At 37.8% G+C, this 10,063-nt stretch overlaps 1 long non-coding RNA gene across 1 annotated transcript; it reads left to right on the forward strand.

The window, feature by feature from the left end:
- The first annotated feature begins 335 nt into the window (after nt 1-335).
- On the forward strand, nt 336-1,296 carry LOC135208933 (uncharacterized). The gene is made up of 2 exons (XR_010313246.1): nt 336-869; nt 1,117-1,296. It is a non-coding gene; the product is annotated as an uncharacterized LOC135208933 (long non-coding RNA).
- The last annotated feature ends 8,767 nt before the right edge of the window (nt 1,297-10,063 follow it).

The following is a 10,063-nucleotide window of genomic DNA, read 5'->3' on the forward strand; positions in this document are numbered from 1 at the left end:
ATTTATATACCTCCAATAACTTCTCATATGGAGCCATTTTCTTGTTCTTCCTCATATAATTGTCGCTCCGAGCATCCCATAACTCGGGTAATCCTTGGAAAGCTGAAATAAATTCCCGAAGAAGTAGTTTCCCTCGCTGGTCAGACATCGTACCTCTTCCGATTTCTGGTAATACTGACAATACTGACAGTCCAGTGAACAAACCATCATTAATTAAAGCCCCACCTACATACTGATACCTGACACTGGATTTCAAGGACCACCATTTTCAGGTACTGACACTAAGTCCGTATGATGGCGACACAGACAGTAATAATGACAGTGCAGGATGTACAAAAATATTAATACAAATAAAACATTTTTCAAGAAATTGAATCTCAAACTTTATTTAAATTAAATAACTAATCAATTGAGTTAAGTAACCCCTTGAATTTGTACGTGCATGGACTTCCATGTTTCCACGGTCCTTGGATACGTCACTAAATGACAGGCGTCAGACCTAACAAGGACGCGGAAAAAGCTCTGGTAAGACAGTACTAAAGTACCGCTACGACCCTTCACTACCACCACCGTCGGCAGAGACAAGACGGAAGGTTATCGGTTACGAAATATTTTGAGGATTCGATAGTTGGCTGGTCGGGTGATCAATTTCTACTTTATTCACTTTTTATTGATGGATAGTTTCCCGGAGGTACTGATGTGGTAATGCAGCTCAAGAGACTTCCTGTTGAATCACGAGCCTTCGTAAGGTGTACGAAATTGAACATGAGAAAATAAGCTCATCGTGTGGGGGTTCGAGGTGAAGGACAATACATGGTGGAGGACGACGGCTGAGTTCCAAGATCTTCGCTGCTGGCTGCCTAACTCGGGTAAGTTCATGTAATGCAGATCCAAGGGTGTTATGTGTACTTTGTCGGCGATAGTGTATTATACACTTAAAGATCATTGAGGCAAGGCCCTTCATTAATTTTTCAACCTTCAGTGATTTGATTAACGTATCGAGTATAAAATAGTTTGAGATTTAAGTTTCTTGTTTAGCCTCGGTACCTTTTTGTTATGAAGTGTGTTTGGGATGGCAACCAGTCGCTCCCTATAACTTAGTCTTTTTTCCTGTAGGTTGGAGTTTCGCTAAAAGGGGTGGAACCTTGGAGTGAAGAGAGGTCAAGAGCTATCGTCTTGGAACTAGCAGGACACTTTCGTCAATGTAGACTGGGGATTAATTACTTAATTTCATGAAGCTATACCCTTCAATAACTTCAGTCTTGAATCAAGTTTTATATTAAAGTATTTAATTTTCATCAATTTTCTCTTGTCCTAATTATTCTTTCCATCCTAAGTTACTCTAGTAACTTTTCGATAAAAATTTAGCGAACAGGAAATACTGTCAGTAATATTGATAATCTGTATAGCCTTTAACAGTGTAATGCACACCTTCCTTCAAAGTACATTCTGCACCTATCCCTAAACATGTATTTCAAACCAATATCAAAAGTACATTTCATATCTGCCACTGAAGTACATTTTGCACTTTTCCAAGGGTGAAAACAGGTGAAAAGTAGCTTTTTGTAGGATTTGAACCACATTATATTGAGAGATTAATTTCTAATCACCAGAAATAAATTCCTCTGATTCCATGCTGGCAGAGTGGGGATCCGAACTCGGGACTATCGATTCGGTAGGCGAGCACGTAGCCCACTCGTCCAACGAGGAAGTTGCAACAGGGCCACCAAGAAGTGAAAGTAAATACTATGTTGTTGATGAAAGCAGACTATAGCCGCTTCCAGCGAGTCTGGTCTCATCATCGTGGCCTGGCAACTGACAAGTCAACGACAGGATAAAAAGCTATTGCACTGGAACTTTCCAACTCCAGGTTCGGTGAGTTGTTCGTTCCCTCTGTTACCGAGCTCTGGGATTCCCTTCTATCTTCCGTTTTCCCAATAGCCCCCTTAACCCCTAATGTAGCTGGACTAGATAAGGGCATTTGAGTTTCAGTACCATTTTGGCTTGTGCTTTAAACAAAGAATTCCAAAAGGTGCAGACATCAAACATTAGGAATTTATCGATACTTTATCAATACAGGCGTTGGGAAGAACGACAGATACATATGAAAATAATTAAGTCAAAAAGAAAATATGAAATGTCTATTCCTATTGCACAAAAGAGCGCCTCAGTGGCGTGGTTGGTATGGTGTTGGCGTGCCACCTCAGTGGCCGCGTGTTCGATTCTTGGGCATTCCATTGAGGAGTGAGAGATGTGCATTTCTGGTGATAGAAGTTCACTCTCGACGTGGTTCGGAAGTCACATAAAGCTGTTGGTCCCGTTGCTGAATAACCACTAGTTCCATGCAACGTCAAAACACCAAACAAACAATATTGCTCTAAAGGGAGCGCCTCCAGAAACCATAAAGGTGTTTATGAAAAAAATCACCGCGTGAAACAATAATAATAATATTTACTTACAATCTAAACAAAATCTGATCATATAAGGGAATTGGGAACTGAAACATATATACAATGCAATTTTCAGCCAATTTCGCATCTAGTGCGTGCTCTTAGCAAAATAAACTAAATTTATTTTGGCCTTTAACTGAGCATACCGAATGACGACTCGGGGAGAAAAAAAAAAAAAAATGAATCAACTCTCTCTCTCATAAAAGGTTAGCGAGTCAATACAAACCGTTAACAAAGCATATCTATGCATCTCTGTATCAGCAATGCTAGCTGGATCACCTATTAGCTACCTTTACCAAAGAAAATTAGACCTTTCAAAAAAGCATAGTCAAATAAAATATCTACGTCTTGGTCGTGTCTTTAACCACGAACATGAAAATCATTCAAAATGATAAAACACACGGACAAATCTTGTTTGTTTGTATGGTGGAACCAGCGGTTATTCAGCAACGGGACCAACGGCTTTACGTGACTTCCGAACCACGTCGAGAGTGAACTTCTATCACCAGAAATACACATCTCTCATCCGTCAATGGAATGCCCGAGAAACGAGTTCATAGCCACCGAGGTGGCAGGCTCAGACCATACCAACCACGCCACTGGGGCGCTTAGACAAATCTGGTGCATGACAGCACTGACGGAAATGAGACATAAATCTAACAGCAATTTCAATTATCCTTTGCTTCTGCAACCGCTCAACTTCATCTTGACCGCCCCGGAATGGAAAGGAAACGAAGGCCCTTAGGTTAATCCTATTACACAAACGCAAATCCAGTTACATAATGAATAAGCTACTGACAGAGATGCCGGGGGTCCTGCATGAAAATACCAGGGGATCCTTCAAGCCCAATATGAGGCTATGGAAGTAAAAGAGAAATTAGAACCGGCTGCCAGTAAGGATGAGAAAACTCTCTCTCTCTCTCTCTCGACATCTTCCTCTAGGTCAGCGTTTCTTGACTTTTTTCGACCTCAGCACCCCTTTTGGTCAGGCCCTAAGCAGTCCAGCACCCCCCTACCATTGGTTAACACCTAGTTACTACAAGATAAAGTAAAGACAAGTGCAGTGCATCTTGATCATATATTTGTTTCAGTCTCCAAAACAAAAACAGTTATTATGGCAATAGCATTGCCAAAAACAATAAGAAAATAGATCATGGACAAACCCAATAGAAAATAATCATCAATGCGATTTTTGTTGTTGCTTATGTGCGACTAGTTTCTCATAAACTTTAAACTGGAATTAGGTTAAAGTTTATTGAATTTAAAAAATGCGTTAAAACTACATTTGTCCAAACGTAATCCTTCATACAGAAACACTGATAATTTACCGCCACATAAGTCGCTCTCCTCAGCAACCCCCCCACCCCAGGTTAAAAAACGTTGCTCTAGGTCTCGGGGTTTCTTCTCTAAATTATGGCTGTGATTAAATACGAGTAGGTTTGAATGTGCAAACGTCTGATGGCATGTTCTTATGCTTGACGTGCGTGATTGTATATTGTAGGCTACATATGTTTATGAATATGCGATGCACATATTATATGCATACATATGTAAATATAACCATATATATATATGTAAACCATATTATATGTTCTGTTTGGGGATGGCTCCCAGCTTACTCCCAGCACACTATAGTCGATTCATTTAAGGTAGATTCTTGCGCCTACGAGACGTTTGTTTGGCGGCCTCTGATTGGCTGGTACCGGGAGGTAGGCCGCTCACTCAGTCTCATTATTTTCTACTGTGGTTTAGAAAACTAGCAAAATTATGTTTATATTTCTTCAATCAACTCGCGCTTTGCTCAAGATAGGAACATTTTGGTCATACCATAGGATTCGGTATTAATTGTACAACTAAGTCATCTTTTCCTGAAATCAATAAGATAAAACACAAAGGAATTACAACGAGTAAAAGTGAAAAGAGAAGCATTTAATTCTTTATACCTGTTTTTATTTATCATCGGATTTTGCATCATTAACGCGATTAAGATAAAATAAAACTTGTGTTTTCATACAACAAATTCACCCTGAATACGCTGGTGCTTTCAGATTTTGGATGCGTGTAAAATATGAGGAGAAAATGAAGAATATGTCTTATTATGTTGCATCAGTAAATGATTCAAGTTGGATGGTATTGCTGAGAGAATGAGATCTGCAAGGCGTCGTCGTTGTGTTTGTCGCCTCAGCGAGAGATTTGAGTTGCCAATTAGCGATGTAAAAGGTTGCAGTTTCTACAATATTTACCATGTTATATTATTACATTTTCTGAAAATAAATACACAGAATTTACATTATAACTGTCGAACATTTTAAATCCAATATCATATAGTATGTCTGGGCATATCTGATAAGGAAAAAAATAATAATAATCAGATGAATGCATCTGGTATCGTTAGCTCAGACCCATGCGGCCGCGGGGAATCCAATCCAGCAAAGAAGTTGAACTCTGTGGAAAGATGACTTCACACTCTTCAACTCAGCCTAAACTTTAATCAGGTTGCTTCAAGATATTGTTTCTAATTTTATTTTATGAATATATTTCAAATGAAACAGACATCAGAGATTTATTTGAGTGATATGAAATCAATAATCTCAGTGAAGTAATAAACAACAAATAATTAAGAAAGATTGACTTCCTATCAGGCTGAGTCAAGTACGGCTGCAACATAAATAAAGACATATTCTTCATTTTCTCTTCACATATTACACGCATCCAAAATCTGAAAGCACCAGCGTATTCAGGGTGATTTTATTGTATGAAAATACAAGTTTTAATTCATCTTGACCGTATGACTTATTAAAAATCCGATGATAAATAAAAACAGGTGTAAAGATTGAAACTTTTTCTCTTCACTTTTACTCGTTGTAATTCCTTTGTGTTTTATCTAATTGATTTCAGGAAAAGATTATTTAGTTGTACAATTAATACCGAATCCTTTGGTATTACCAAAACTTTATTATCTTTTGGAAAACGTGAGATAAATGAAGAAATATAAACATACTGCATGTTTTCTAAGCCACAGACGAAAATATGACTCAATGAGCGAGCGGCCTACCTCCCGGTACCAGCCAATCAGAGGCTGCCAAACAACCGTCTCGTAGGCGCAAGAATCTACCTTAAATGAATTGACTATAGTCCAACAGGATGTCAATGGGTAGTACCATTTCTTGGTAACAACCCTATTCCTAAAGACTCCTTGTGAAACCAGAGTTTTGTACCCGTCTGATGGCCACTCCTCCAAAAAAGGAAAAGGTATATGGTAACCAAAAAAGAACGGTTGAAATATACGCGTTTCACCGCTGGGGGTGTTACCCACACACTTCTCTACAAGAATTTCAGGATGTGACTGCTAAACCCAAGTCCTTCTTGCCCTCGGTTGCCTATCACCACAGTTTATTAAATGCCATAGGCCTAATGCACTGCCTGAACCAACAAAGGGACGCGGGGGATTACGGGAACGCTTAATGCAGTCTATCTCGTTGGGGCGTCTCCTTACCACTGGACCATGTGGCTACATTGCCCGAGATTGCGCGCGCCAGTACGTACGTATATATAGCTACATTATAATATAGTGTTCGGCTGATGAGAAACAAGCCCTAGCCCTTAAACGCCGGAGCGGTAAATAAAAAAATGACTCCCGTATGCCGGAGGGGTTTGAGAGTGAGCGCGTAAGCGGAAAAAATATTTTTTTCAAAAAATCACAGCGCGCTTAGTTTTCAAGATTAAGAGTTCATTTTTGGCTCCTTTTTTTGTCATTGCTTGAAGTTTAGTATGCAACCATCAGAAATGAAAAAAATTATCATTATCATATATAAATAATGCGATATATGATAGCGCAAAAAACGAAAAATTTCATATATAATTGTATCAAATCGCGCTGTGTGCAAAACGGTTGAAGGTAACAAGTTACTTTTTTTTCGTTGTAATGTGCACTAAATTGCGATCATTTTGATATATAACACATTGTAAAACGATAAAAGCAACACAGAGAAAATATTATCACAAAATAATGCATGAATTCGTAACGCGCTTACGTAAACACATATTTTTTTTCAAAAATTCACCATAAAAATCAAATATTGTCCTAGAGACTTCCAATATGTTTCAGAATGAAGACAAATGATTGAATATTACTATACTGTAAGAATATTAGCTTACAAATGCAGTTTTCGACCATATCTGACGAGCTAAAGTTGACCGAATGTCGAATTTTTTATATATATATTTTTTTATATGCAATTATTTCGAAAATAAGAAAAGCTACAACTTTAAAATATTTTTCGTTTTATTCTACATAAAATTGCGCACATTTTCATATATAAAACTCTATGAAATGCCTAATATGAAACGGAGCAAATATTCCGAGAATGGGACTTACGCATTTCGGAGATTTGTGGCGGAGAATCCGCGCGCGGAGGGAAGGAAAGTTTTTTTTAAAAATTCACCATAAATTTAAATATTGTGCTAGAGACTTCGAATTTGTTTCACGATGAAGATAAATGACTGAATATTACTAGACTGTAAGAGTTTTATCTTACAATTGCGTTTTTCGACCATTTCGGTAGAGTCAAATTTGACCGAACGTGGTTTTTTTTCTATTTATCGTGATTTATATGCAAATATTTCGAAAATGAGAATAGCTACAACCTTCAACTATTTATTGTTGTATTATACATGAAATTGCGCACATTTTCATATATAAAACGTTATGTAACGGCTAATTTAAAATGGTTCAAACATTACCACAATCGCACGTATGATTTTTTCGGAAGAGTTACCGCGCGTACGTAAAGAAAATGTTATTTTTTTCATAAATTCACCATAAATCGAAATATTGTGCTAGAGACTTCCAATTTGTTGCAAAATGAAGGTAAATGCTTGAATATTACTAGAATATAGGCGTTTTAGCTTACAATTGCGTTTTTCGACCATTTCGGTAGAGTCAAAATTGACCGAAGGTTGAAAATTTGTCACTTATCATTTTTTTATATGAAAATATTTCAAAATTGATAAAAGCTACAACCATGGGTTGTTTTTAGTTGTATTGTGCATGAAATTGCGCACATTTTCATATATAAAACTTTATGTAACGGCTAATTTAAAATGGTGCAAACATTACCACAATCGCATGTATGATTATTTTCGGAAGATTGGTTACCGCGCGGACGTAAGGAAAAAGTTTTTTCATAAATTCACCATAAATCGAAATATTGTGCTAGAGACTTCCAATTAGTTGCAAAATTAAGTTAAATGATTGAATATTACTAAAATATAAGATTTTAGCTTACAATTGCGTTTTTTCGACCACCTTTCGGTAGAGTCAAAGTTCCGACCGAAGGTTGAAATTTTGGCACTTATCGTTATTTATATGAAATATCTTAAAACTGATAAAAGCTACAATCATGAGTATTTTTTTGTTGTATTCTACATAAAAATGCGCACATTTTCATATATAATACTCTATGTAACGGCTAATTTAAAATGGTACAAAAATTATGTCAAAGTGACGAAATAATTTCAGAGATGTGTCACAGATACTTTTTAGTGCGGCAAGAAAGAAATTCGCGCTTGCGCGCCTGCGAACGATTGTAAACAAAACAACACCTTGATCCGAGAACTCCCAGCATCCCCCAAGGCGCGTGATTCAAGAGTTTTCGGCTGGTAGGCCTAAAAGTATTTTTCCGCGAATTTTTAAAAAAAACTTTTGTATGTCGACGTAAAATACGTCCAGTCGGCACCCGAGAGACAAAAAATGTCGACGTAAAATACGTCCAGTCGGCGTTTAAGGGCTAGCCAAGTTTGACGAATGTAGGAAAGAGGGGGTGTGGTGTCCAGCTATGGTAAGGTGGAAACTTTGAAGGCTGGGGCGTGATAGCCGCCTTGGACACTAGTGAACTTTCCAGAGCGCAAAGCAAGATAAACAAACATGTATTTGAGTAATTTAGCGAAGATCAATATGCTCATACTAAGTACCTAGTCTTTATTTGCAATTAGCGAAGTCCAGTTGCATTCGCCTTGTGTGTTTTGCACTTTCGTAACTCTGGCCAGGTGAAACTCCAGGTGCTCGATGGAGGTTTTCATCTGAACCCTCTGAACGCCCCCTGACTTCGGGTCTGGTCAAGCAAGAAAGGCAGCAGGAATTGTGCAACACAGGAGTAATCCTGGAGTGTCCAAGGAAGCCAAAGTTGCAATGTATAAAGGAATAGTTGATTCAACCCTATTATATATGTGTGTGTATATATATATATATATATATATATATATATATATATATATATATATATATATATATATATATATATAAAGTCTATCACATTACCGTGATTCATATACATATATCGAACTACAAATGTCCTTTAATATCTAATTCGCTCTACCTCGAATTAATATATTTTCATATATGCTTAAACCGAGGGGGAATTTATTAAGCGATAATAGAATTGCGATCGACAGGCGCGAACCAGCGACCTCCCAATTCTAGGAGATCTCTTGCGGTGTCGGGGTGGTTTGGTTTTAAGGCTTCACTGCCAGTCCTAGAATTGGGAGGTCGCTGGTTCGCGTCTGTCGATCGCCAATTCTATTATCGCTTAATAAATTCCCCCTCTGGTTAAGCATATATGAAAATATATTAATTCCGAGCTAGAGCGAATTAGATATTAAAGGACATTTGTAGTTCGATATATATATATATATATATATATATATATATATATATATTATATAGTATATACATAATATGTGTATACGCATTTAAGCATTGATAAAATTGCATCTGGCACTGTGTGGGTTAAATCGCAATCGTAACACCCCCAAAAACTATAGTCTACAATGTGGTCGCTGCGGGACACCCTTTCATCCCTCGATAGTGTTTTCTTGGAGATCAATTGAAAAGACAAACTGACTCAACCTCGGTCAATCCACTTGCGGGAACCCTTAAACAACACAATCCCCTCTCGGAATCCGTCAGAACCCTTCACACTGGAGATGGGTGTCAAAGAAGATTAATTTTTATTTGTTTTGTCATTTCCCTTTCGGTTGTTTGTTTGTATTGTGTTTTTACGTTGCATGGAACCAGTGGTTATTCAGCAACGGGACCAACGGCTTTACGTGACTTCCGAACCACGTCGAGAGTGAACTTCTATCACCAGAAATACACATCTCTCACTCCTCAATGGAATGGCCGAGAATCGAACCCGCGACCACCGCATTCTTTGGTTGATGGACTATGCACGTCCTCTAGAACAACGGTGGACCAGCATCTCCTTTCATGCAGCCCAGAAACCTACGTCTTTCATGTTGATATTAAGTACACATTTGTTTCATCTACAGCTCCCCTTCAGTTACTAAAACCATATAAGGGTCATGTCTCTCCTTCTCTCTCCCGCTATAGGATACTCAAAGGCAGCCCTATCTTCTCTATTAATCTTTATTTGATTTCTGTCAAATCGTGCTCTCTTTATGACTATGGGATTGTTATATCCTTTTGTGTCGTCCATAAAAGTCGTGGTAAATTCCCTCTTCCCTTTCATAAAGAACAAATTAATTTCCCGAGTTATCATCTATGAAAACAATTTTCTATTGTTTCGTCTATGTACCCTCTGACAGGTAATGCC

This window comes from Macrobrachium nipponense, chromosome 37 (genome assembly GCF_015104395.2).
Source record: "Macrobrachium nipponense isolate FS-2020 chromosome 37, ASM1510439v2, whole genome shotgun sequence".
Taxonomy (NCBI): domain Eukaryota; kingdom Metazoa; phylum Arthropoda; class Malacostraca; order Decapoda; family Palaemonidae; genus Macrobrachium; species Macrobrachium nipponense.